General features: G+C 34.3%; 1 pseudogene; it reads left to right on the plus strand.

Annotated features, from left to right (window-relative positions):
- Positions 1 to 3,019: 3,019 nt before the first annotated feature.
- Positions 3,020 to 4,493, plus strand: LOC150063489 (acyl-CoA-binding domain-containing protein 5 pseudogene; annotated as a pseudogene).
- Positions 4,494 to 27,541: the final 23,048 nt, after the last annotated feature.

A 27,541-nucleotide genomic window follows, 5' to 3' on the forward strand; every position in this document is an offset into this window, starting at 1 on the left:
AAAAGGTCCTTTACATTCCAGTACCATTGACCTTTCTCTAGACCCTCCTCAATACCAATTAGCCTTAAATTAGGCTTCCTAATTGTATCTTGGACTTCCTGTAGCATTTTCTCATATTTCCTATATTTGAATTGACTCATTTTCTGTTCTTTTTCTATAACAACTAAATTATCTTCAACCATGGAAATTCTCTCTTCTGCATTGTCTAACCTGCTATCAAAGCTATCTACTTTATTCTTTTTCTCCCTTGCTTCTAATTGGTCATTTTTGATGCCTTGCATCTCTTGTTTTAGATCATGTATGGATTTCTTTGCCTCCTTGATTTCCATTTGAGTGGTTAGCTCAGCAGCTATATTCTCTTTGGACATTTGTTGGAGTTCAGTCACCTTTTTGTTTGTAGATTCTATGAATTCGTCCATTTTTCTTTGAAAAACCTTTATTATGGCCTCCTTTATGGCTTCCCCTTTTTCACATATTACCTTGTTTATGGTTTCCTCTTATTTAGCTGTGGCTTCCTCCCTTATCTCTTTCTTTATGTTTTCACATTTTTCATTAATGATGTTTATCAATTGCATTTGTATAGCACTTGGAAGGCTCTCCTCTAGATTTGCCACTGACTGCTCCATTGCCTGTTTATGTTGGGTGGGAGATGCTATTCCTTGATTTGACATTTTTCTTGAGTTTCTTGTTCTGCCCATTTGAAAATGGGAGCAAAATTAATGCTAAAATTGCATGGATTAATAGTCAGATAATTGTATTGTATATTGGCTTCAATGATAACTAAGGACATTAGATAACTCAAAACCTTGTGGATTAGAGAATATTCCATAGCTGCCTTTGCTTCTGGAATCCTAAATGCACAATTATCACATCCCCAATGATTTTGAAGTCCTGTTGCTTTTAGAGTATTATCATCATGGTTTGCTGTAAATAGCTGTGTAAAGCTTGTCGCCTAATATCTAAGCCTGTATCTTCCCAGATGATGTGTATATTTCATTTATCTGAGGACGTAGCAGTATATCTGATACAGAGAATATTCAATATGGAAACCAATTTCTTGTTGTTATTGTTATGCCAGTCCAGAGGCTTGAACTCAGGGCCTGAGCACTCTGCTTGGACTTTCTCAAGCTAGAGCTCTACCACTTGAGCCTCAGCACCACTTCCAGCTTTTTCTATGTATGTGGTACCAAGGAATCGAACCCAGGTCTTCATTCTTGCTAGGCAATCACTTTAATACTAGGGCAAACTCCTGGCCCCTAATTCCTTGTTTTTGATTGAAAACTTGAAGATGTCCAATTATAAGTTCATACTCCAGTCTTACATATTAATTCATAGTTAGTTAATTGTATGTGAAGATCTCCTAATTTGTCTCTAGAGATGGAGGTAATAAAACTGGAGTATAAATGATGTTTTTAATTGAGATAAATCTCAACTCAAAACAAAATAATTTGATTTGGTTGGTCATTGAAATCTCATAGTTGAATTGGGAAATCCTAAAGAAATTACATCTGTGGTATCTTTAATGATTACTCAGACTTTGAAACCTCCACTTGATTATAATAACTTCTTAGTACAAATGAAAACTTTCAAAGGATCCTTTTTCAATTGGAAAAAAATTTTGTTTAACATAATTTGACTCATTTTAGTTGCATGTTGGCCTCTGGAGGAAGAAAATTTGATTTTAGTAATAAAATCATAGTTTTAGAACAGATAAAATCAGCTACTGTGTTCAGTTTGGTGATTCACTTATCTAGGCATATGTTCCATTATTCTTCCACTTTCTTGATTTAGTTATATTTTCTACTTCAACCAGTATGTTCACCTTCTTCTAAACCATTGAGTCATTACTAAGTTTTTTACATTGTGATGTTTAAAGACAATTCTAAGTGAGGTTTTAGGGATCTGTTGCAGCAGTTTTTCAAAATAATATTCACAATATTTTGTTAACATTATGTGACTTATATTCCTTTATTAGATTTGAAGTTCCTTGTTAATACTGTATCTTGGTTTTCTCTTCATGAGCCATGGTATATCCAAAAGATTTTTCTATAACAACAGGCTAACATTGTTCATAGGAGAAGGAGATTTTATAACCCTTTTAATATGACAAGAAAATTACTTTTAACATTTTGTTATTATGTTGATCTTTTACCTTTGTGATAAAATTATTCATAGGTTTGATTCTTGATGTATAAATGATAATTCTTGATCTTTCTATGAATGATAACCACATAGAAAAAGTAATTTTTCCAGCAGACTTAAAATTCACAAAACTTAGATACTATTGTCTAATCACTTCCCTTGACATTGTACAACAAATTTACCACGGTTTTACATAACATTCTGTTCCTAAGAGAATGTCAATAATTTCCTATCAAATTGGTTGGTTATGTTACTATAAATTATAGACTACAGAGACAAAATATTTGTATAATGAAATGCATCTTAAAATTAAGGACTTAACCGGACGGGCCTTGTCCCGCAAGTACCAAGGTAAAGGCCGGTATCCCGGCTCTGAGACAAGGAGTGACTTAGGATCCAGATCTAGTTTTGTATTAGTCACCCTCTTGATCCATGTGGAGTTGACGTGAATGACGTTTTTAACCTGGCGGCTTCGAGGTTTCCGGGCCGCGGGATTCCAGTCCCACCGCCTTTGGTACCCCTCCGGGTCCCCCTCAAGCCTGGGTGTGCTCTGTAAGTGCCCGGGGGCGCCACAGTTTGTGCTGGTGGTTTTCTCCACCCAAGCACTGGGGGCCCCGGTGCAGATGGGTCCCGGGCCCCTAGGACGGCCATCTGCTCTCCGCTCCCTCCCTTCCTCCCTCCCTCTTCCCGGTTCTCCTGCTGCCACCGTGCGGGCGGGGTCTGCCACACCCTGGAGGCCATGGGCACCGGTGGGACCTCGGGGGACTCCCGGGCAGTTGCGGGGCGACGCCCGGGGACCCTAGGCTGCGGCATGGAGGGTGTGGCCGCTCAGCAGGTATCCCCGGGCGGGGAGAGCTTCTCCTCATGGCTACTAGAGATGCTCTTTCTCGCGTTTCATGCGGGCTCCAGGGAAAGCTGTGCTGCTGCTGCCTGATTCCCGCCATCACACCTGGAGATCGGGGCCTACGCTGGCAGCTGGCGATGGCGGACACAGGATCGGTGCACGAAACCAGGGTCGAGGCTTCGGTAAGGTGATCCAGAGTTTGCCGAAAAATGGATCATTCCAGCCAACAAATGAAATGATGCTCAAGTTTTATAGTTTCTATAAACAAGCAACTGAAGGACCCTGTAAACTTTCAAGGCCTGGATTCTGGGATCCTATTGGAAGATATAAATGGGATGCTTGGAATTCATTGGGTGATATGACTAAAGAAGAGGCAGTGATTGCATATGTTGAAGAAATGAAAAAGATCTTGGTAATGTTCTAACTCTACTCCAAATGCCAAAACTGTTCACGGCAAAGCAGAAAGCAGTGACAGTGGAGCCGAGTCCGAGGAAGATGAGGCTGAAGAAGAAGCAAAGGGAGTAAAACAAATTGAGAATGATAAGAAAATAAAGAAACCAACAGATAAGAATTTGGAACTTATTGTCACTAATGGCTATGACAAAGATAGCTTTGTTCAGAGCATGCAGCATGACGTTCATCCTGCTTCTTCCCTGAAAGACAGAAATGCTGAAGAAGGAAAACCTATACAGCAGAACTTGGAGATAACTGCAAACGTTGCCTTCTGTGTTCATGAAGATATAAATGATGATCCTGTTGAAGATATTTCAGGAATTCAGCATTTGAGAAGTGATTCAGACAGTGAAGTTTACTGTGATTCTATGGAACAGTTTGGACAAGAAGAGTCTTTTGACAGCTTGACATCAAATAATGGACCCTTCCAATATGACTTGGCTGCTCATCCCTATCAGCACTTGGGAAACTGCGGTGTTCCTGAAGACAGTCAAGGACTTCCTGGAAATGGCACCATGGGGAATGTGCAGATGGAAGCAGTTGAAGGAAAAGGTGAAGTAAAGCGTGGAGGAGAAGATGGCAGAAATAACGGTGGAACACCACACCGTGAAAAGCGAGCTGGTGAGACTGAGGAGTTCTCTGTCAGAAGAGGAAGAGGACATAGAACTCCACACTTGAGTGAAGGGTCCAAGGGCCGGCAGATGGGAAGCAGAGGTGATGGAGAGCTCTGGGGTTCAGAGGGTCAAGAGGCAGCCTCAATGAGCAGATTGCTCTTGTGCTCATGAGATTGCAGGAACATATGCAGAATGTCCTTCAGAGACTTCATAAACTGGAAACTCTTACTGCTTCTCAGTCAAAATCGGCAGCACTGCAGACTAGTAACCAGTCCTCCTCAAAGCGACCATCATGGTGGCCCTTTGAGATGTCTCCTGGTGCATTAACTTTTGCTATTATATGGCCTTTCATTGCCCAGTGGTTGGTGCATTTATATTATCAAAGAAGGAGAAGAAAACTGAAGAAATAATTTTACCCAACAAGACTGCTGGGCCTGGATGACTTAAGAATGAAATGGATGTGGAATTCACAAGAAAATCTTATTTTGAGATAATTACATTTCTTTTGTTGTTGTTGTCCAGTAATTTGGTTTGTGTACATATATACATATATATTTTTTTTCACTACACAATAATAACATTTTAAGGACTCATATCGCTGATACTTGAATAATCAGTCCCAATTAGGTTATCTAAGAAACATACGAGGATTTACCCTACTCTTGAACTTGAAAGACATTAAGTTATAAATTATTGGTAATGTTTACCTGATTATGTCCTATATAAAAATATAAGCTGCTTTCCCAAGACACAGTTGTGATTATAAGATCAGATATATAAAAGAATATTTTTTTATTGTAATTAGTAAAAGGGTTACATGATATTTGCCAGACTGAAGGTACATTAATTCACATACATTGATACTCTTTCACATGTCTTGGTACCCGTTTCCCTCCCCCCCCACACCCCCCACCCATCTTGGTTTTCCCCCCTTCCCTATCAAATTTCAAATATCCAAATACAAATAAGTTCAATATATCAGATAACAAAGTGAGATACTATACCAATATGAGATAACCAAGGGACAGCAAAGGAGATGAGAGACAACATAGTACATTAAGGACAGCAATCTTTAATTTTCTGAACTAAAAATGAGAAAGAATGCAAACTAAGTATGAATTTCAAATAAGGTTGAATTGATTGATATTATTGATGGATGGCTATGCCAAGTAGTAGGAAACTGCCAAAAGAAGAATCTTCTAGGCTCCTTTCTGGGCTGGATGTAATCTTCTTGGACACTCATAACTCAGAGTGGTGTTTAGACAACATAACTAAAAATCAGAGTCCTTTACCATAGATTAATTTTTGCAAATAATTCCCCAAACATACGTAACCTGCTGATGTAAATTATGAAGAATGAAAAAATATTTAAATCCTAGTGTAGATTTAAAAGTATATTCCAGGCTTGCACATGATTAATAAGATTTTAATTTAATCATATACATTTCTTCCTTTGTAATCATTTTTTTCTGTGAGGATATCTAGTTTCTGCTTCATAGAGTGCTTTGAAATATACAATGAAAACTTATTTATACTGTTTTTACCAAGGTTATAAAGGACACATAAAAAAATCACTTTTCTGCAACTGGTGAACCACACAGATTGGACTCTTAACCTCTTAGTGCCTCAGTTTTTCCTTTGGGGTATAATATATGTATGTACCTACTTCACAAGAGTACTGGACAGATTTTCAAGAGAATGGATTATATGCTTCCATGTTGTAAGGCATGTCTAAATAATGGAAATTTAAGTCTATCTATCCCACCCTGCTTCATCATTCGACCAAAAGCAAGATCCTTGAAAACTGTATTTGGAAAATTGTTTTTCCTCTATACCTTCCTAAGCTCCTGCTCATTTTGCTGTTCTTTGTACTTTACTGATTTCTTTGGTTTAAAGTTTTTCTAGCAAATGGTTTGCACATTCGAGCTATGTACGATGTTGCCGTTAGCATCCTGTTCAGAGTGTTAAAAGAGAAAGAATCCAATTCTTATGTACAAGGTAGAGCTTTGAAGAAAAAGTATGAAAACACAATTTGCTTTACCTAAACTCTTTTTCTTTCATGGTAACTTGGTGATTTAAAGAAAGAAATTTAAATCCTATCTTGATTACAATATGTCTGCCTAAAAGGATCTACTAATTATTGTTGAAAAAGTAACTATCCTCTACTTGCTTAGAAAAAAAATGAAGCAAGAAACTGAATTACGTCAAAAAATAAAGTTTAGATCTGTGGATTAGAGCTTCTTTTTGAAAATTAGATATCAACTTGGTATCAGAAAATGGTGGCTTTTTCTGAGTCTACAAATGAGTGAAATGCAAATTAAGACTAAAAACATTACAAAAGTCAAGGTTAACTAACTCCTAGGGATAACTTGCATCTTATTCCAAAGTTTTATTTTGTAGTTTGAAAAGCATTTTACACACAGGTCTTGTATATAAAAGTAAAGATGTAATTAGAGGATATAGTACTAATGTTTTGTTTAATAAGAACCTTATTTTGAATCCTAAATTGACAGCTCTTGTATTTTTTAATGATCAACTTCTTTTTTGTTTCCTTATTGTAAAACTAAATTAAAAATAAAAGGTTAATGAGAAAAAAATTTAAGGACTTAGAGTTGAACATATTTTGATATAGTTACATAATACATTCCAGATATTACATAGCAAATGGTTTAATTTTGAATATATTTTCATTGTTATTATAAAGACAATGTACAGAGGTGTTACAGTTATATAAGTCAGGTAATGAATACATTTCTTTCTGAAAAAAATAATACCTCTTCCCTCATTCTTTCTCAGTTTTTTCATCCTGACATCACCTCCCCACCATGTTTTATAGTTCATTTTCTAGTGAATATCACTGATGTATTTGTTCAGCCTTTGTCCCACAAATGACAATTATAATAACCATACACTTAACAGACATGAAGTACTTAGATGTGTCATATTTGCATTACAAGTATTTTATTCATTGCAATGTGTTGTCAGTTGCAAGACCTTCTCTGAAATATATTACAGTTGTGACACACTTCATGTGTAATTACTACAACTGCACCCTTTGATTCTTTTTTTTTTTCCCAGTCGTGGGTCTTGATCTCTGGGCAGTGTCCTCTGAGCTCTTCAACTCAAGGCTACTGCCCTACCCCTTGAACCACTGTGCCACTTTCCCTTTGCTTACGGTTGACTGAAGATAAGAGTCTCACAAACTTTAATGCTGGGCTGGCTTTGAATCGGGATCCTTAGATCTCAGCCTCCTGAGTAGTTAGGATTACAGGAGTGAGCTACCAAGCCAGGCAAACCCCTTGATATTGTGAACAATAAGTTATACTTGTTCACTTCATGTTTGTTTGAAAAAATATTCTTTAATTTTGAGGCATCCCAATTACTTTCACTAAGATACTCTCTTTTAAAAAACTCAACGTCTTCATTTTCTTTATTGACTTGTGTCATACATACATAATAGAATTGGACTTATACATCAGAAAAAGTGGTATTGTAGCTTTAGTAAGGATATGAAAAAAACTTGAAAACAAGTAACATAAGTCAGATATAGAGAAACAATAGTTATAATGGCTCCTTCCATTATGGTTTCTAAATATGTCATTAAACAAGTTGGGTAAAATGGAAGTTACAAATATATTAACCAAAGTATGCTAGACCATTATGTGAAGATCTTAAATGATGTAATTCCTTAGAAAGACAAAGTCAAAGCCTAACAAAATAAGCTCCAGGAAATGGGTACCAGCAAGAGGGGGGGGAAAGGAGATAGGGTAGATAAATAAAGGTGAGGGTGTGGATAATATGGCCAATAATTCATTGTATATACTATAAAATTAAGAAAACTCATGTGACAGAGAAATAATCTTGAGCTAAAAAAAAAGCTCAGGAATCACTTCTACACCCTGGGTTCAAGCTCACCCTCCTCCACACAAATAATATATAGTATACTAATATGAAGAACTTTAATTGATAAATCTATGAAATATTATACAAAATGTTAAGAGATTTTTAAGTAGACTTTAATTTGTCAAAAATAAAAACAAATTAAAAATAGATATGTGATTCTCTGCTACTTCATTTCATGCTTTTTGTGGATCACTTACATGTTCCTCAAGATATTAGTATTTTTTAAGCCCTGGGGTGAATCTCTGAGGGAATTTCTACAATTACAAAGTCCAAACATGGTTTTCATAAAAGACAGCATCCACTTCTCTCAACGGAAAATTCTATGTAGTCAATTTCTCGCATGATTTGTGTTTAGCTTACTGGGGAGATTTTAAGGTGTCTGAGAACCACTGAAACAAGAATTCCTGACACAAATGCATTATGTATTATTTGTACCGCCCTCAATAACTGACTACTCATTGCAGAATTTGTGAGGCCACTTTTTTTTCGAATAGTTTCTTGGACTCTGCAGAACTATGATACAGATACTCTTCTATAGGCACAGATATACAAACATATTAAAGAATTCACTCTGTTGGTAAGCTAGATATTTATTCACCTGATTTATTGGCCAAAATTAAGTAGGAAGGTTTACCATAGATTTCTTCCAAATGTACTTAATTATATAATACCACAAAATGACTACAAATTATATATGTCAAGGAAGGCTCTTATTAGATTTTGCCAGTATGTCAAAAATCATATGTAACTAATATAAAACATTTTATTAAGAAGATGATTATTATAGTAAATCTTTGGCCTCTGCAGTGCATTTTATCTCATAGAGCATATATTAACCCAGATGTATCAGTGGGACCAATGGCTGTAATTACATTGAAGATTGAAAGATTAGACATATTTTAAAGTACATATGATTTAAGTGCTGTTATTAACAATTTGTTAACAAGTAGCTATTTTCACAAGGATATTCAGAGAAGGCCATCTTAGGGAGGATAGTAAGGAGTAGGCCCTGTTATCAAAATGAATTAAAACTATGAGAGAAGCTGCTATATACTCTGTAAATTTTAGGAAGAATCACCTAAAAAGCTGATTTGGCGTAGGTATAATGGACTTCCACTGTTTTCAACATCTAAATTTTGGAAAATTGATGGAATATATATTTGCAAATTGGTTAGAGGAAGTGTGCATTTGTTTCAGTGGTTGTGTAAAAATATGTAGAAGGAAATGAACTGACAGTGTCTAAAGTATATAAAGGATCAGAAACCGGAAAGATTTAGCACTTAAACTAGTTATTACAAATGAGATAAACCTTAGAATCTCTGTTTCTTTGGGTCTGGCTTACATCACTTAGCATGATTTTTTTCCAATACTTCCCATTTCCTTATGATTGGGGAAATGTGATTCTTTCTGATGGCAACATGGAATTCCATATATATATATATACATATATATATATATATATATCACATCTTCTTGATCCATTCATCTACTGAGGAGCACCTGTGTTGCTTCCACATATTCGCCATGGTAAATCATATTGCAATGAACCTAGTTGTGCTGGTAGGTTTAGTATGGCCTTGTTTATGGACATTTGGTAAATGCCTAGGAGTGCAATTTCTGGGACATAAGGAAGCACTATGTTTAGTCTTTTGAGGAACTGCCACACTTCTTTCTAGAGTGGTTGAACAGGTATGCATTTCCATTAACAGTGTAGTAGCATCCCCTTTGGCCATATTCCTGCCAACATCGGTAATTATTAGTTTTTTTCATAAATGACTTTATTCTAACTTGGATGAGGTGTAATCTCAAGGCTATTTTGATTTTCATGTCTTCTATGAACTAATAACGATCTACATTTCACCATATTAAACGATTCTGATTGAAATAAACTCCTAGATAAGGAAGCAAGAGGTTTGCAAAATGTTTTGTTTTTTTTTTAACCCAATGTGTGAAATTATTGCTTATTTCTTTTGTTTCCCCCCTTTTGGTTTATCCTCTGTTATCACTGTTTAGATTTTGGTATCCAGTATCTTTTATATACTTTTCGGGGGGGAAGGGAGAGAATCACAAAAAGGTGAGACAAAATAAAAAGGGTGAACAAATATAACAGTGATACACTCAAGACACTATTTTTGAAATAAATTTTACAACTTAGGGAGCAGAAGAGTGAGGGTGAGGGGAAGTGGGAGAAAACAAGGGAGAGGGTAACACCGTTCAACAAGAACTGTACTCAATACCTTACTTACATAACTTTATGCCCTCTGTACATTCCTGTACAATAAAATGAAATGATAAAAAGATGAACTAGACAGATGATAAAATCATGCACACATAAAAATCTCATAAATCACTTGTTTTACGTATCCCTCAATTTAGCTACCTCAAGACTTTCTTTTCAAAAGATTTTCAGCACCTAAGCAAGAAAATGAGAAGAATGAAGCCATTATGGAATTCAAAAGCCATATTTCTTTTTTTTTTCTTCTCATTTCCCTCAGTCCTTGTACCACTACAACACACACTCACACACACATACACAACTAGATAGCCACACATATACACACATATTTGAACACACATACATAATTTTGGTGGATTTTTTTTTTAGATTTGTAGGTCTTGGCTAAGGGATTACTAATATCTGATATTCCCAATTACTGAATGTTCCTGTTAGTCAGCTTCATTTTTTTTAGTTTTAAAGATTTTTTTCTATTCCTGTTTAGGCAAAAATGTGAGTATCTCACCTATGCTGAGGACATTTATGGATGGAATAAGATATTTGTTAACTTGGGTCAGGAAAATGGGAAATTTTTTAGGAAAGAACATGTCACACTTATCACACTTGTTTATTCCTGTCCTCCCACATTATAATCTCGGGAACATTTAGGAGTCTATCGTCTCAATGACAAATACATCCTCCAATAGACCATGTGTGGTCACTTTCCTGAGGTAGAAAGAATGGGTTAGTATGTCTGTCTCAAAACTGCCCTGATTTTGTGCAATCTTGATCAAATACGGTGATGTTCGAGTCAGAGAATGAATTAGGAAGAGACCATCCAGTGCTATTCTGACTTAGTTTTCTTGAATGTATTAGATCAACCCACTAGCAATATATTTTGTTTCCTGTAAGATAAATTAAACTTTCTTTCATATCCAAATTATATTCGTCAACAGTCAAAATTATTCATTCCTGCATGAATATTCTTCCCATTTCAGTTCAAATGACATATATTGTAGTCTCTCAGTTTTGTCTTTAAACCCCAGTGACATGTTGTGATGCTTTCATTCAATAAAAACACAAAGGCAGAGATTTTCCATTGTTACTGATGCTGTTCATAAATGGGTCACATAACTCTCAGTCCCTCATCATGCTTCCTGTGCTTTCATTGGAGGAGTCAGGAAGGCCTACAGGGAAGGCATTTATGCTTTAGAGTCTGAAGTCTTCCTAATGTTGAATCTTATACATCTGTAGCCAGTACAGTTTTTAATGCTTCTATCCATCTGGTCTGTAAATAGCCTGGATATGCACAGTGGAATTTTCTTTTGTCAAGGATTTTCATTGCAATTTTAGTTTCTCAGAAACCTGAGAGAAAAATGCAGCAATTCTTGGCTAACTCCGGTCTAACACATTTGTCAGCTCTGCATTATCCAAAACCACCTGCCCTCAAGAGAGCTGTATACTCTTTACTTGATCACCAGCACTGATAAAACAATGTCACCCAACGTTAGTGCTTTGCATCAGGATTCAATCTAACTACTGTGTATTCCATGGGTTTGGATGGTATGTACCTAAAATATTTGCCTTACACAGACCAGTGTTAGTATCTGAAAAATCTTCTGAGATGTTCTGTCTACCAACTTCTACCTAGCTGCAATTCGTGGAAAACAATAGCATTTTTCTATTGCTATACTTTTGACATGTCATTATTTTTTTAATTAAAGAAATGAAAAGCAAACACACATCTGCTATGATACTATTTTTCAGTTTGTTTTTCTTTGACTAATTAATACAAGTATTATTTTAAATAAAAATTCTATACCTTGTTAAGAAATGAGAACCATAATTAAGCCAGATATTGCTTTTCTATCCCACTCTTTCCTCTAAAAGTTTTTTCTTCATGTCATATATCAGGTAAACCGTAGTCCTTTTCTTCACAGCTTTCTAGGAAATACAAACTAACTTTTCTCTTCTTCCTGTTTTTTTTTCATAAGCACTTGGTATAGGTGCTGCCTTTTTCATTTCCTCATTTATTCTTGACCCAAGGCTAGTAGTAACAGGAAGAATTTGTGATAGCAGTACTTTTCTTTCACACCCATGTATGAATTCTGCTATAATGTTCTCCTCAACACCAGAGGAAGCAAACAGAGAAAATTTCCACTTCTTGGTAAAGATGAGAATAACCACAGAACAACAATGAAAAGAAGACACTAGATTGGTTTTAAGACCTTGTGTTGTTTTAAACTCCAGATGTATGGTTTGTATTGTATATTCCAAAATTTTCATATTTTCAAGTTTGCAAGGAGAAAAATGATTCTAAATATAGAAATGACATAAGAATGAACATATGAGAGCAAAATGTAATTTAAAAAGATCGATGTCAAATTAATGATACTTTATTTGATCTTTATCATCAACTTCACACAATTATAATATTTCAAAAAATTATCCTTAGTCTTCTCAATTTTAATTTTAATGTATTTACTTTGGTTATGAGACTTATATTTCATTTATTATTTAACTGTAGGGTTAATTTAATTTTTAAATTTTTTATTGTCTGGATAATGTATAGAGGGGTTACAGATATATTTGCCAGGTAGTAGGTGCATTATTCTCACACATTGATACCCCTTCTCATGGTTTTTGTCCTCCGTTTCCTTCCCCCAACTCCATCTGAATCATTTTTTTCTCCTTCCCTTTCCTATTTCAAGTACACAAATAAACTTATACACAATATATCAGGTAACAAAGTCAGATACAGTAATAATATAAGATTAACCAAAAGAAAACAAAAGAGAAAATAAATAACATAGTACATTAAGAACAGCAATCACACAAGGTAACTTTTGTTTCCATATCCTAGAGATCCTTTCATTTAGTGTCATCCTATATGACTAGGTGTACCTAGGCTACTGATTTTTGCATGTTGATTTTGCATCTTGCCACTTTGTTAAAGTGGTTTATTAGTTCTAAAAGTTTCTAGTGGAGTTTGTTGAGTCACTCAGGTATAGGATCATGTCATCAGCAAAAGATAAGCAAAGACACCTCTGAGTTAAATATAACCTTATTTTAATCTTCACAAAACTGTGTTAAGCTGAGCACCAGTAGCTCATACATGTAATTCTAGCTATTCAGGAGGCTGAGATATGAGGATCAAGATTTGAAGCCAGGCTGAGAGAAAACTCCATGACACTCTTATCACCAATAAATACAAAAGAAAATAAAAGCCAGAAGTTGCACTGTAGTATAAATGGTACAGTGCTCACCTTGAGCAAAAGAAGTTCAAGAACATGACTCAGGTCCAGTGTTTAAGTCCCAAGACTAGCAAATACTAAAAAAAGAATTAATTTAATGACATGGAAATAATTATTCAACACAAATGAAATTTTCCTTTAAAAGTTGCCAGAATCTGGTAACTTGTACTCTGGTAACTCTGGTACTTAGGAATCTGGATGTAAGGGTTGCCATTGGAAGCCAGGCAGGCAGAAAAGTGTGCTTTATTGTTCTGAAGTGAAATAACTTACCTGGTTTTTAGGGTTAACATTTGCAGGTTAGATTTTCAAGAATAAAAATGTATTGTAAATAATCTCTACTTGTATTATCAAATGACTAAGGATTTCTGATCTTTGGAATACGCTTTATTTTATTTATTAAAATAAAGGCATTGATATTAAATTATATGCTGCATAGTATTGGTTAAATCCTTTAGATATTTTCTTTTAGAAAGTCAGAAACCCCTTCATTCCTTTCATAAAAGAAATAGAAAAAAATTGTAACAGATACTAAATTCAACAATGTATATACAGCAATGCCCCCACGAATATGAAATTTCATAATGGGAGAAAATTGTAGAGATGAAGTTAGAAAGAGATACAAAAAAGAAAGATATAGAACATAGACATTAATGACATTTTAAAGCAATATATCTTTTAGAGATGATAGAAAACCCTTGAGTGTAAGCATTTAGCAGGGGAGGGACAGTGTGTGTGTGTGTGTGTGTGTGTGTGTGTGTGTGTGTGTGTGTGTGTGACTCAGTTATCTAACTCTTCAATCTATCAACTATGTATCTATTTTTTCAGCTGTAAAATTATGAAGAGATTGTATAGAGACAAAGAATTGGTAATTACAAGGTCAACACAATGAATAGTTTTATAATTGTGGTGCCCTGACCAAGAAGGCTTGTTAACCAAACAAAGCTTAGGGGAAACATAGTGCAACTCAGTAGACATGGGCAAAATTTAGGATTATTCTAACGGAGTACATACATGCTGAAGAACCAAATTTAAAAACAGGAGTAATGATAAGCAGAAATATAATGAATATAGAGCTGAGAATAGTTAAGATACTAATTCCTGGACAATAAAAATAAAGATAAATAATAGAATAAATAGCATGCCATGCCAAATTTTGATATTATGTACAATCAAAAAAACATGCAGAATGATCATCAGTTGGTAATACTTCAGAAAACTAGCTACCAAAATCACAATCTCCAGACTACTCATTTGAGAAGTATGGTTCCTTTTTTTGTATTCAGACACTAGAATGAACTAGCTTCCATGAACATTGCCAGATTCATCTGCCATGAAAACAAAGCAAATGGTTTCAGAAATTATTCTGAAAACATAGCAAGTTACACCCCAAAACAACAACAAAGTATGCTTTTTCCATGAAGAGTTCTTGAAAGAGTTTTGCAAAAACTTTTAGATTTTCTGAAAATATACTCAAGGGAATTCTGTTCTGTTTCTTTTTTGACCTCTTTGAATGTCCTAAGACCTGTAAGAATTGCTAACAAGCCCCTAGCTGTCTTCACTGAACCATATCATTTTTAGAAAGACCAATTTGTCACCATTTGGGCAATGTACTATACACAAATATTTCTATTTTATGTTTCTTTAAAAATTTGTCTCAAAATAGCTTGTGGACTACAAAGGTCCCCGGGCCACTACCAAGTAGAAATGAGAAACCTTAGTTCAATTTCTAACAGAGTACCTGAATTTCCTATACAATTTAAGTTGTTTCATATACCTTTTCTGAAAATTTTCTAAGAAAAGAGAAAGCTACTGGGGACGTGAGTGTGACCTAGTGGTAGAGTGCTTGCCTATCATGCAGGAAGCCTAGAGTTCAATTCCTTGGTACTACATAAATCACAATGGCTAGAAGTGGTGCTGTGAATCAAGTGGTAGAGCTTCTTTAGTTTAAAGGTTTGCAACAGTCCTCCCACAAAGAAATCATAAGCAATACTTAATTCTCTCAGAAACAACTTTTGACAACAAATGTGAAATATAGTTCCCCAAGGAAGCTTATTAGAGACTTTGGGCCCAGAGTTGCTGTTGGGGACTGATCAGGAATGTGCCCTCTGAGTGGACTTTGTCTTAATTTCTCTATAGCCTTGAGAAAACTCAAGGACAGTGCTGAGGTCCTAAGTTCAAGCCCCAGGACTGAAAAAAGAAAAGAAAAAGAAAAGAGAAAAAGTCAAAGATCTTCACAGATTTTGAGCACATAACTATTATATATGTATGTGGTTAACTTAGAAACTTAAAATTGAATCATTTGGTATTTGTAACATATTTTAATCACCTGTGAACACTTTCAGCTCACACATACACATAAACACACACACACACACACATTCTACTTTTCTATCAAACTATTGGATAAACCATAAAATACTATCTGAATTTAATTGTTCTAAAAGTTAGTAACAATGGTAAGTATGGGAAGTCGGGGAGAAAGTATAAAAAAGTAAGCAATTTTATTGCCCTAAACTCTTTAATCATTAGAAACTAAATGTGTCAATCAATGACTGAAATTCAAAACTGAAATTTAAAAAGAGGAAAATGAAGTTTGATGAAAGTACAAGAAAGAAAAGAATTAAGGTAAACCAAAAATCAGCTATGGTATGGAGACACTGATAATTAGCAGATACATATGTTTTAAATAAAATTCATTTTTATTAAAACTCAAAGACAACATTTATTAAGTTAGCCAAGAGAAAAGAAATGAAAATAGTAAAAAAAAGAGTGTGTAAGAGAATGATGAAACTGATTAAACAAATTAAGTTGCATTGTACATATAAATTGAGATGTTGAATAAAAAACTCCTTGGGCAGTGAGCATGGCCTAGTGGTAGAGTGCTTACCTAGAATGCACAAATCCCTGGGTTCAATTCCTCAGTACCACATACAAAAAAAAAAAAAAAAAAAGGCCAGAAGTGGTGCTGTGCCTCAAGTGGTAGAGCACTATTTTTGAGAAATCCCAGGAACAGTACTCAGGCCCTGAGTTCAAGATGCAGGACTGGCAAAACAACAAAAACAACAATAACAACTTCTTGAACAACTACTGATCAATAATAAAAAAGTAAGTATTATATAAAGGAGTAGTGCAGGAATAAAGTAATGTTTTAAGTTATCCATACCTCTTTGTAGTATACTTTGAAGATGAAAATGTAATCTCTTTGAGAAATGTGATTTGACAAAATTGGCCATACTATATATAAATCAAAAGTGTAAACAAGCCATGTTTTTCTGTGAGAGCAGTAGAGAAATTTATCAGAAAACTTAAAATAATTTATGAGGCTTAGATGATTTTAAAGGAAAATTTTATCAAAATTTCAAATGTGAATCATATCAATATCTAAGCTTTTTCAGCTTATTAAAAGAGAAGGTAAAGAAATTCTAATGTTTACGTAATGTCAATACTATATTATATTTATATCAAACCTTACAAAAACAGTAAAAATGAAACTAATTTATTGATATTGACACTATAAACATTTAGTAATATTGATTCAGAAGTGCTAAAATATTAATAAACAAAACACAATATATATTTAAAAACATATTCCATATTCAGTTTATATTTATCCTAGAAATTATGTTCCATGTATTAGGAATCAATAAATATAACATTTTGTATCAAAACCAAGCCCTGGTTTGATTTCCTGGATGAGTCACAGGACTGTACTTTTAGACATAATTAAGGCTATGATTTATCACACTGAGACACTGGAAGGAAAAGTATCAATGGGAAAAACCAAAGGATGAAAGTTTAGAGGAAACTTTACTTTAAAGGTTTGCAAGAGTACTCCCATAGGGAAATCATAAGCAATCCTTAATTCCCTCAGTAACAACTTTTGACAACAAAAGTGAAATGTAGTTCCCCGAGGAAGCTTATTAGAGACTTTAGGCCCAGAGTTGCTGTTAGGGGCTGATCAAGAATTTGCCCTCTGCCTGGAATCTATCATAATTCTCAGCTCTTGAAGGTGGTAGATAATTATAAACCACATTTTAGCATATAGTGACCCTCTTTTGTCCATTACAGTAATAATCATATTCTTCATTGTTATAGCAAAAAAGAATACAGTTTTACTAACAATATCATTGTTGACTGAGAGGTTCACAGAAGGAATAAAAATTATCTTACATCCTTGATATAATTATGCAGTACATAATACTGCTGTTTAAGTGTATGCACACACATATATGCACACAATTGATGTCACATCTTTTGTACAACAGGCCATTCAAATTCATAGGGCATACAAGCTCAAAATCCATATAAATTCACGCTCCAGAATAGTTCCAAAAGAAAATCAAATTTTGTATTATCTCACCTGTGTATAGGTATCTCACTTAGGTGTCATTATTTCAGTGTAGAAGGCTGGTCATGAGGGATGGGATAGGTGAAGGGAAGGAAGAGAAGCTGTTAATCAAACGTTACAAGTTTTTAGATCTATAAGGCAGCATGATGAACACAATTAATAATATACTTTATATTTCACAAATACTAAAAAATATACTTAATAATTATTTTCAATCAGATATTTGAAGTGATATATTATTAAACCTGAGAAAAATGTAACAAATATATCAAGACATTGAGGTTTCTTGAAAAATATATGCAATGATTATTTGTCAATTAAAAGTAAAACTAGAAAAAAATTATCCTGCAGATTACATCATTACCGTGTGGATAAAAGTATTAGAATAAACAGAAACAAAATTGTTTCTAAAAGCAAAAAATTACAAATACTTAATTTAACCATCAATCTCCTAGAGTTGAAAGCAAGATTTGGAAAGGCAAGAGAGGTATAACTTCACAAAATTAATGGCAATAAGGACCTTTGATGCAAATGAGGTTATGTTATCTTGGTAAAGCTGTGCCACAAACCAACACTAGTTAATTAATCTATGAAAAAAGGATTTGAAGATATTTCAATGTGGCTGCTCCTAAATTAAAATAAAATAAAAATGTTTTTGATAAACAAAAGGAAATTTTTTCTCAGTTTTTTGTAGGTTATAATAAATTATTACTTAGCTTTATAAATCAGAATTTTTAAGTAACAATTTGGGTTTTATTGTCATATCAATTAAAAATTTAATTCGGGTGCCAGTGTCTCACGCCTGTGGCACTCTGGTGAATACTTTTTTCTTTTTCTTTGGTTGTGATACAATTTTAACTGGTTCTGATGTAATGTCATTATTGCTGTTTTGATTTGCATTTACCCCATGACTTATATCAAATAATAAAATTTGAGTTTAATATATTGTTCCAAAAATGTCAAAAGACAGTAAAACTCATTCTACTTCCCTGACTCCATTTGCTTAGGCAAATATATATATGTAATATCTATATATGTATATAGATATATAATATATTATAATATTTATATTATTCTAAAATGTTCAGAACATTTGGAATTTTCTATAATTCTTTATATTAAATGAAGTTTAAAATAGTTTTAAATGCATATATATTATGACTAAACAGTAATGTCACTAAGTTAGATTATCTCATTAATAGTAAGTAGGTTGTTACAACAGTAAAGACATTAACTCTTCTTTCCTCTCTTTCTTTTTCTTTTTTTTTTTTTGTCGTGGGGCTTGAAGTCTGGGCTTGGGCCCTGTTCCTGAGCTCTTCAACTCAAGACTACCAACCTACCCTTCGAGCCACAATGCCACTTCCCGGTGTCTAGTGGTTAATTGGAGATAAGAGTCTCAATGGTTTTAGTGCCCAGGCTGGTTTTGAATCTTGATTCTTAGATCTCAGCCTCCTGAGTAGCTAGGAGTATTAGCATTAGCCAACATGCCTGGCGTCTGTTGTTTTTTTTTAGATATAACATTTTGTTCTAAAAAAGTTTTGTGTCCTTTATTGATTCTTCATAAATCAAAATACTTAAGCAAATTTTACTGTAATTTTTTCTAAATTCTTGTTAATCTATTGTTATAAATAAATTAAATACTTAATTGCATTAATTTGTGCTCATAAATTATTGAAACAAACACTAACCACAATATTATTTTTAAATATGTTTGATTTCTTTAAGCATTTGTTGAATTTTTACTTCCCAGATATGGTTCATATAATGTTTCTCATCCCCAAAACACGACGTCTCTATGGGATTAGATTTTTAAGAATATGACATTTTAATGAATATGACATATGAGTCCTTACAAGTCCTAATATTTAACAGATCATGTTAAATTAAAGACGAAAGAGACAGGTACCATATGGCAAACTCCCTGGGAGAAATTACAGTACACTGTTACTCTTATAATGATTTCTTACACTGATTTCTGTATAAAAGAAGAGGAACTGAGAAATCACTAAAAGCAGAGAAAAAGAAAGCATGGTAGAGAATATTATTGGAGTTAACTAAACCTATCTTCTTGTATTTATTTAATTTGAGCATTTGTAAAGGGCAAAATGGCTGGATTGTAGTAAGATTATACAGAACATAGAAATGGTTGACCCTCTATGGAAAGCAGTATGGCGCTTCCTCAAAAGACTAAACATAGAGCTCCCATATGACCCAGCAATTCAACTACTTGGCATTTACCCAACCATCCAGAAACAAGGGCATACTAAATCCACTAGCATGACAATGCTCATTGCAGCACTATTTACCATAGCAAAGATATGGAACCAACCTAGATGTCCCTCAGTTAATGAGTGGATCAACAGATGTGATATTTATACACAATGGAATTCTATGCTGCTGTCAGAAAGAACAAAATCTCTCCATTTGTAAAAAAAATGGAAAGACTTAGAAAAAATCATATTAAGTGAAGTAAGCCAGACTCAAAGGAACATAGGCTCAATGGTTTCCCTCATTTGCCATAATCAGTAGAAACCTTGGGCTCTCCTAGCTGAGATTTACAATAGAATAAAACCTAGATACATCAGGCCACATAGTATGATGCTAAATGAAACGGCCTCCAGGATGTGGAAACAAAAGCCATATAATGAGTGATTGTTGTCCTCAATGTACTATGATATCTCACATCTCTTTGGCTGTCCCTTAGTTATCTCATATTGTCACAATATTTTACCTTGTTTTCTGATTCAGTGTACATATGCTTATTTGGTTATTTGAAATAGGATAAGGAAGGGGGAAAAACAAGATGAGGGGAGGAGGTCAGGGGAGGGAAATGGGGACCAAGACATGAGAAAGGGTATCAATGTTTGTGAAGTAGTGCACTTCCTATCTGGTGAATATAATGTAACCTTCCTATTAATTACAATAAAAAATATATTGAAAAAAAGAAATGGTTGGCCCTCGACTAACAGGTTTTCCAGTTCATTAGTGCCAGAATTCTTTTCACTGAAAATAGCTTTAAAATGAACATAAATTCCTTTGTCTTCTTTTTTATTGTAATTAATAAAAGGGTTACATGATATTTGCCAGAAAGAAGGTGCATTAATTCACATACATTGATACCCTTTCACATGTCTTGGTACCCATTACCCTGCCCCCCAACCCTCCCACCCATCTTGGTTTTCCCCCCTTCCCTATCAAATTTCAAATAACCAAATACAAATAAATTCAATATATCAGATAACAAACTGAGATACTGTAACAATATGAGATACCTAAGGGACAGCAAAGGAGATGAGAGATAACATAGTACATTAAGGACAACAATGATTCATTATATGGCTTTTGTTTCAATATCCTGGAGGTCATTTCAATTAGCTTCATACTATATGGCCTTATGTGTCAAGATTTTGCTCTATTGCAGATCTCTGATAGTAGAGCCCAAGGTTTCTACTGATTATGACGAATGTGGGAAACCATTGAGCCTAAGTTCCTCTGAGTCTGGCTTACTTCACTTAATATGATTTTTTTCTAAGTCTTTCCATTTCTTTACAAATGGGGCAATGTTGTTTTTTTCTGACAGCAGCATAGAATTCCATTGTGTACAAATACCACAACTTGTTGATCCACTCATCAACTGAGGGACATCTAGGTTGGTTCCATATCTTTGCTCTGGTGAATAGTGCTGCAATGAACATTGTTGTGCTAGTGGATTTAGTATGCCCTTGTTTCTGGATGGTTGGGTAAATGCCAAGTAGTTGAATTGCTGGGTCATAGGGGAGTTCTATGTTTAGTCTTTTGAGGCACTGCCACACTGCTTTCCATAGTGGTTGAACGAGTTTGTACTCCCACCAACAGTGTAGTAGTGATCCCCTCCAGCATCTGTTATTATTCGTTTTCCTGATCCTGGCCATTCTAACTGGAGTGAGGTGGAATCTTAGAGTTGTTTTGATTTGCATTTCTTTTATGACCAGAGATGTTGAGCATTTCTTCATGTGTCTATAGGCCATTTTTGTTTCTTCTTCAGAGAAGACTCCTTTGTCTTTTTAAGTAACTTTTACACTAGAGCATTTTTCTACTAAACTATATGCTCAAAATGATAGCAGTTTCCCTTCATTTTCTGAAGAGGCTTTGCATCAAGTCTTTGTATTTTACTGTTTTCCTAAAATATCAGTTTTCTACATTCACCTCTGGTTGTTATCTGTACTTGATATCACTAGTTTCATGGCTCATAATTACAAATTGTTATTTAATAATTCTAAATGTGTCTGAAATGGGCTGTATTTCCTTTGGCGACTCAGAAAAAGAATCAATTCCCTACCGTTTTTCAGCTCTGTGTTTGCATTCCTTGAGTTGTGATTTTGCAGAGTCAGTTGGTCTCTTTCTCTTTTTGTAACAATTCCTTCTCTGACTCTCTTCCTATATCTCTCTGTGTTTTTACTCCATCAAACACATCTGGAAACTACTAAATACTGTCCTGCTGAGATTTACACTTTCACCCTTTTGTGATGTTCATTTGTCAATTCAAGGCAACATGGGCACAGATTCAGAGCCTCGCCACAATAAGGTGAAGTGTGATCCTCTAGTTAGCACACCATCAAATATAATCTAATTAATTCCATACTTGAGTTATAATTCTCAGCATTGTAATGTTAAGGGAAGTAACTAACAATGTGTCACTTTCCATTGAACCACAGAACTATGTAATGGCAAATATATACTTAAATAAAACAGGTTAGTGTAAAGTTTGCCGAAAGGAAACTCCAAAGAGGTGAAGGTTTATTGAGGGGAGAGAAAGAGAAAAAGAGAAAACAGACCTCCAGCCTTATGGCCTGAGTAAGATTATATAGGGGGAGGAATGTGGCCACAGCAGAAGCGAATGTGACCTCAGAGGATGAAATACTTCAGACTGGGGACCTCTCACTGCTTGCCAAGGTTTCAGACTGGGCAGGGATTTCCAGGGTGCACAGGAGAACACCAAAGGAAGGAGTCATTACTACCAGGCAGACTTAACATTTAGTAAACTATAATCTATTTTAAACTTGGTAAATGTTATGTATATGTACTTAAGGTACAAATATCTCACTCATTATTTATGCTGAAACATTACCTTTGAAACATTTTAGATTACTAATGTATAACAATGAGTTTGTCTAGAATGAATACATTAATAGCTGGCCTATGGTGACTTATGTCACTAGTTCTAGCTGCCTGGGATGGGTTGAGGCCTGGATGATCTTGGTTTGGTTTGAAGCAAAAAAGTGTATGAGACTCCATTTACAAAATAACCAGAGAAAACGCTGGGCTAGAGGTTTGGCTCAATTGGTAGAACATTAGCCATGCAAGCAAAGACAACCCCTTGCCTCCTAGTTCAATCTTTAGAGCATTCGTACAGACAAAAAGAATGACATTTAGTAATATAAAAGAAGCAACTCTACACATGGCAACTTGTTTAAATCTCAAAGTTACACCAAGTAGAAATAAAAGCCTGCTTCAAAAGTTTACCAACTACATGATTGCGATTTTGTGAAATTGTCAAAAGGGTAAAATTTATTGACATGGATCAGATGCTTGGTAGGTAGAGAAAAGTCGAAAAGAAGGTGTGAACTAAGTAGATAATACAGAAAAGTTTACTCTGTCTTATTGAGCTAGTCTGTATTCCCTTTGTGCTTCTGTTTACATGAATTTATAATTGTGATGAACTGTACAGAGAGAATAAAGAGAAGAAAAGAAATAAGAAAGTCAGGAGGGAGGAGAAAGTGAGGGAAACAAGAAAGGAAGGAGAGAGAAGGAATTAAAGAAGCTAGGAATGAGGAAAGAAGGAAGGAAGAAAGGAAAGAAGGGAGGGAGGGAGAGATGAAGGGCGGAAGGGAGGGAGGGAGGAAGGGAGGGAGAAAAAGAAGAATAGAGAGGTATGTAATATGATATAAAATTAACCGTCATTATTAGTTTATTTGATAGTATTCTAACATATAACATTCTCTTAGTGGATTAAATAAAAATTAATTTTAATTATCTTTTGACAAGTGCACTCTTGCTACATAAAATGTTGCTGGTAGAAAACATCTGCAGAAGTTTCAAGTGAATTCTGTACTATTTTAGCAATATCAATGCAGATAAAGCTATGTGAAACTAATACATTTTTAAGTATAATGCCAATACATTTTAAGTGTAGTGCTAAAGAGAAATGCAATACAAAATAGGTATAAAAGTGGTATCTCATTACTTTGTAGTATTTGTCAATACTCTTATCAGCTTCTTAAATTGTCCTTGATATTTGCTATACCATCTCAAAAGCAATCATACCCCAAAATGCTGTTTTAAAGACAATGAAGTGTTATATTCTTTTGCTATATATAATATATTTGCTAATTTACAGTGCAATCTAGTTTGTTTTCTACCTGAAACAAAAACACTGAACTGAAAGAGAAGAGCCCGGATTGTTTATCACAATTTCTCCAGGGAAATTTTCTCAATGATAACATTTTGATCCTCTTTGTGAGTGATATGATTTCAAATAAAGATAGAAGTTATCAAAGTAATATTTCCAATAGAGGACCACCAGTAAGAATCTACAGAAACAAAGTTTACTGATTAAAAGGAATATAATAATGACAGAAAATAAAAATCAGGAGGTAGCCAAAGAAGATGAAACTATTTAAAAAGTAAGTAACAAGCTAAGCACAATTGTCTCACTCCTGTGAGGAGGTTGAGATCCAAGGATCACATTTCAAAGCCAGCCCAGGTAAGAAAGTTCTTGTGACTCAGATTTCTGATTAACAATCAAAAAGCCAGAAGTGGGGTTGTGGTTCAAAAGGCAGAGTGGTAGTCTTGAGTGATAAAGCTAAAGAACAGCATCCAGGTCCTCAGTTCTGACCTCAGACCTCAGGCCTGGCACAAACAAAAATCAAATAAATAGTAAACACACACACACACACACACACACACACACACACACACACACACACACACACACAACTGGATACTGTACCTAGTTTGTATTGAATACAGAATAAGTATGGAGATGTTGGATAAAATTTAGGGAGAATGAAGTGGAAAATAAAGTGAAAGAGAAACTATGTGGATCTCTCTAGGCTACTTCTGCCTGACACAAAATTAATGCAAAATAGAAACAGGTCTGTCATGTTCTCAACCAGAGCACTGGCAAGTGTCTATAGACCATAGGGCAGCTTTGAAGGATGGAAGAAAGCACAAGCATTCTATTAAGGAATACAAGAAGAAACGTTCATCTTCCATACCTTCCTTTTAGTAAGGATTTTGACAAAAATGTGATTTTCCTTGCTATAAACAATAAACCCTGAAAAGCACAATATTTGGAAGACATATTAGACCTCTGAGAAAGACAAGCTATGCTAGAAAGTACAATCTGAGATTGTCACTTCGATTTATCTACATTATCCAAGAATGTTTTTATTTGAGCAATACACCGATTTACCAGGATTAGGTGATTAATAAACATCAGAATTAGTTTTGAACAAGTAAATCTTACATTGAGGCTCATTTTACATCTTCACTGCAATATACAGTTCCTAAAATTGCCTATAAAGCAGCACTAAGACTTATTATCATTTAATTTCTTTCTTTCTTTCTTTCTTTCTTTCTTTCTTTCTTTCTTTCTTTCTTTCTTTTTTTTCTTTCCAGAGCTGAGGGCCAAACTCAGTGCCTTGCACTTGCCAGGTAAATGCTCTTCCACTGAGCTAAATCCCCAATCCTTACCATTTAATTTCTACCATCAGATTCAGATATCAGTAGAGACAGAAATTAGTCAAGGATTGCTATGGAGCATTCTGAGTGTAACGTAATATATAATTTCCTTTTAAACATTCTTGTTACTGTCAAAAACTGAAGAAATGTAAGTACTCATTTTCATTTAAGGCTACTTAACTGTAGTCATTTTTGCTGCCCAACATTTACAAATCCACTGTACATATGGTACTTATTTGCCCAAGGGAGATAGTTGAGAGCAGAAATATGTTTAAATGCTATATAAACAATGTAGAGAATATTGTATGACCAAAGTGAAAAAGTAATATACAACATTTTTAGGATGAAACCATTTCCCTGTTTAAGGAGTAAATAGGGCTTCCTAAAATCTATTGAAGGGTGCATTTGACAGATGTGATTGGAGTGGTGTATTAGGAAGAGAAAGCAGACAGTATTAACATTTGCTTAGCAGGCATAAGGCCTCCTGTAATGTTTCCATCACTACCAAAAATTAAAACTTGAAAAAGGATAAGGATGACATAGTGGAAGAAGAGAAATAGAAAGAGGAAGAGAAAGAAAAGTGGGAGAAAGAAGAGGATAAGGAAGAGGAAGAACTAAGGGAGAAAGGAAGTTAAAGAAATCAAAATAAATAATGTAATTTAAAATGGGAAAAAGTATTTTGACATTTTTCACAAGGAAACATGGAAACAATTAACAGATATGTGTAAAATATTAATATCACTAATTATCAGAGATTTCAAAACTTCAGCTGCCACACTTAATGTATAAATATTTCAAAAATAAATATTTCACATTCTAATTTATGTTTTATAACTGATATTTAAGGAAATTCCTGAAAATATGAAGAAAAACTTTTGTTCTGTCATTCACACCTGTAGTGACTGTATTTCAGACACACACACACACACACACACACCCCACACACATAGACACATAACTGCATATATGCATGTATAAGCAATATAGTATAATAGAAAGCTACTGATAAATTTTTCTTAATCAAAGCCAGGAAACAAATACACTTAGCATTACTATATTAGTGTAACTTATCAAAGAAATTCATGAGCCACAGCTTTGAGAATTTAAAATGTATTCATGGAGATATTTTTAGGTTTATTTATTACACAGTTGGGACAAATGATTTTTTAGAGTCCAAAAGCAATTTTAAATGTTTCTGCAGATTTATAACCTGTTCAAAGGCAAACCTTATGAACATTTTGTGAAAAAAATTATACCATGCTACCATATATACTGAAGTATCATCTTATTTGTATGTTAATGAAAAAAGAAAAATGAAAAGGATACTTCATTATCATACACAATTGAACTTAGTTTTAGATAAAACAAAGAATACACAAGAAATTCTGAGGCTTTCTTTTCAGTGATGCTGGAGTCATAAACATTTGTGTTCACTGTCCTAAAATCTTAAAGTACAATGAAGATGATGCAAAATATTTTTTCCATTTTTATTAAATGCCCCAGTTATCTGTCTACCTTATTTTCACAGCCTTGATTCAAGTACTTACTGTCATGTACCTCAATGACATAAATTGCTTTCCAAGATGTGTCACCAAGATTTAGACAAGAGAGACTTTGATATTTACAAACATGCTTGATTCATTGCACATTGGTTCATCAGTATATAAGTTCATTGATAAAATTAATGAATACAAAACAATTACTTATAGAACTTAATAACAAAATATACTGACTGGATAAATTTCAAATATAACATCCTTACCAGAATTATTGGAGATATGAATCTGTCCACTACATATCTGATATACCCAGGTATCAATATATAGATTTAATTATCAAAAATATTCCCCAAACCTTGATTTTCAAAATTTGTCTGTGGCACTATATTCACATTTGCCTTAGTCTTTGATGAAAAGTACTTTTAAAACACCTAAAGCCAATTTCCAAAGTTCACAGAATAGGTTGTCGGAGGATTTTAGTTTCTACCTGCTGATAAATTTCTGTGTCACAGAATTTGAAGAGGTTACTTGTCTCCTAGAACCTTTC

Source organism: Megascapheus bottae, chromosome 5 (assembly GCF_031878675.1).
Source record: "Megascapheus bottae isolate mThoBot1 chromosome 5, mThoBot2.hap1, whole genome shotgun sequence".
NCBI lineage: Eukaryota > Metazoa > Chordata > Mammalia > Rodentia > Geomyidae > Megascapheus > Megascapheus bottae.